The sequence below is a fragment of the Polistes dominula genome, unplaced genomic scaffold, assembly GCF_049000335.1.
Source record: "Polistes dominula isolate Pdom_NZ unplaced genomic scaffold, Pdom_raw_medaka contig_28, whole genome shotgun sequence".
NCBI classification, from domain to species: Eukaryota; Metazoa; Arthropoda; class Insecta; order Hymenoptera; family Vespidae; genus Polistes; species Polistes dominula.
Window position 1 is genome coordinate 7199450 of NW_028300879.1, and position 3094 is coordinate 7202543.

Below are 3094 nucleotides of genomic sequence, written 5' to 3' on the forward strand. Positions count from 1 at the left end.
AATGCTGGGATATAGAGTAGGAGCACTAAATTGTATTACGAAATATGATTTGAAACAGGTATTGCTGTTGTTTATAGTGAAATTCAAACCTAGAAGCAGTAAAAAGGATATTTTTAGTATAAACAAAATGGTGATATAAACAATAGTATAATAAAATAACAAAATATGGTATAAACAATAATATAATTAAATAATAAAATATACAATAATATAATAAATAATGATAGTATAAACAATTAAACGTATACATTAAACGTATCACTATGACGACATAAAGAAAAATACCGCAATGCATGAGATGTCAAAAAATACGGACATACTAAGAATTATTGCAATAGAACTAAATGCACAAAATATGCACAAAATTACTTCTCAATTAAGTGCCCCATATTAAGAGAGGTAAAATTAGTAAAATGCTACAATTATAACGGAAACCACTCATATAGTTAAAAAAGGCAGTGAGATTAGGAAGCAGCTCCAAAGAAATCTCTTCCTACGTTTTCGAAACAGGGAGAGTACATCCGCAGTAAAATATACAACAAGAAACAGAAGTAACTGACTTAACAGATAACACATACTTTTTCTTAAACACTATGTGGAAAATTATAAATCTGGCTTACTCGATGAGTTAGGTGCCAGGCGACTTCTAATTCAACATGATTAAACGAAAGGGAAACAAATGACGCTACAGAAATCAAAAAACTCTTCAAACAATCCATTAAAACTAGAGTAATACTAACAAATATGATAATGGAACAAAACTCAATACTAAAGCAACAAATTTAACAAACAACTGTATTACAATAGCTCATAAACGAGGTAACTATGAAATAAAAATGACTACCCTGAAAATAGTGTTCTAGAACTCTTAAAGGATATCAACAAATAGTCGTGGAGACAGAAAAATTCTTAAACAATGACAATATTGATATACTTTTCGTTTTTAAATCATATTTCACTACAAGAAGCTATTTAAAAATCCCATATTACAGTATATAGAACAAAAGACATTTCATCAGGGGAAGCAAACGAAAGATACAGCATTTATATTTAAAAGTAAATCAAACACTATCTGTATAGTCGAATTAGACAAGAACACTTTCAAGCAACCACAATTGCAGTATACAATCTGACACAAATTTCGAATTTCGTCTATATATGCATCGCTAAGACAAGAAAAATTACCCTATAGAAATTACTTACAGGATTACTTTAGGTCGATATTTGACAAATTCATTTAAACAGGAGATAATAGTAATGCTGTTAACGACCTTAGCTGTGCTGAAAACACTAGTTCTCGTCTGATCACTAAGGTTAAGTAGCACTGGGCACGGTTAGTATTTGGATGGGTGACTGCTTGAGAACACCCTGTGTCGTTAACACTTTAATCCGCCTGCATAATCACTGGATGGATTGAGCAGCTCAGTGGTTATGTTGCTGGTCCCTAGTCTGGATAAAGGATGAGGGTTAAAAGATTAGGTTAGTTGTCTGCGCGATGTAAAAACCTATAACATTCTCACAGACTTGACGGTTCGTCTGGCGAGTCGCGATGAAGAATAGGCATATTGTGTCTATGTGAAAGAAAGAAAAAGAAGAGGATAATAGTAATGCCAAACATACTAGATAAGAATCAAAGATTATTACAACTAGGTAGTCAAGGATAAACCATTTCATAATGTTTGACCTGAAGAGCTTCTAGATACAACGAAAACCCTCTTACGAATGCAAATGCACAATCTTCTTGCACCATATCTAAGAGTCAGGATTGTTATTCTATAAATCACAATGATGCTTATATCGAAATTAAAGAAATCAAAAGTGGTGTACCTCTAGCAAGTGTCCTTAGAACCGTACCCTACACACTCTGTACAGCTGATATTCTAACTACTGATGAAAGTAAAGTCCTAACGTTTTCTGATAACTCTACTATAAAACCATACATTCTGAACTATCAGTAAAAATGACCTTGTTAAAAGATTATACAACAAATAGCTTAAAGATAAAGGACAGAAGCAAAATCAAATAAAACTGAATCATCACTTTCGTACAGTGTAGAAATAATTCTCCGGATATTAGAAAAAACGACATAGTTACTTAACAATTTAGTCATAAATCCAAGCTCAGCCTTAAAAATAAATTAAAAGTTTTATAAAAATCATTATAAACCCTGTTATGGAATTTAGGGGGATATCACTATGGTGGAACGGCAGCAATGAGTCATATAACAAAGCTATTAATCTATGGAATGAAAAATATTAAAAACTAAAGTTTACATATCATGTTTTATTAAAATGAAGTTATACAAAAGGATGTAATATTAACGAGAGTGATAAACGAAATAAAAAATTTTACTACAAGATATAAAAAGAAGACTGTTATACTACACTTTAATTAACTAGCCGCACAAACGTAAACTACTAATAAATATTGATAAGTAAACATCCGGTTGACTTATATAAAAATTTTAAAAGCAAACTAACCTTAAAGATAGTAAATTACTACTTACATGTTATTTGAATTGATTAAAAAAAGACTTTTACCTGATGTATACGGACAAAATAATTGTAATTTAGGAAATATTAGTACAAAATAGAAAAAAAGAACCAAAAAATGAACCAAAAAATGAACCAAAAAATGAACCAAAAAAAAAACAAAAAAAAAAAGAAAAAAAACAAAACAAGAAAACAATAAAAGAAAAAAAAGAAAAAAAGTTTCCTATTTTTGTATCTTAAATTTTAAGTAAACAATAGTATATTACTCACCTAGGGAGGTAAAGTAAGAAATGTATCAGAGTACATTTAATTGTCCGAGGCGAAGCCGATGTCAACAAACATGTGCTCTGAAACTTTCTTATTTACTGCTCATGATGATTATACATTTTTTCAGCTCGACGTAAGCGGAAAGTGGCAACTTTGTTTTGAACAGCTGGAGAAAAGTTGACGCTTTTCGCCCAGAGGTATGGAGGGTAGAAGTAGGAAGTAACATTTTATGGGAGAAAATATGAAAAAGTGTCCATCGTTTTCTGTAAATAACCTCTGTTCAAAAACCTTCCAGAATGGCGCTGGTGTAGACACTTGGTATGGTATGAATGTAG

The 3094-nt window shown here is 31.0% G+C and overlaps 1 pseudogene; it reads left to right on the forward strand.

Annotated features, from left to right (window-relative positions):
- The first annotated feature begins 1262 nt into the window (after positions 1 to 1262).
- LOC149033684 (5S ribosomal RNA) lies at positions 1263 to 1382 on the forward strand (annotated as a pseudogene).
- The last annotated feature ends 1712 nt before the right edge of the window (positions 1383 to 3094 follow it).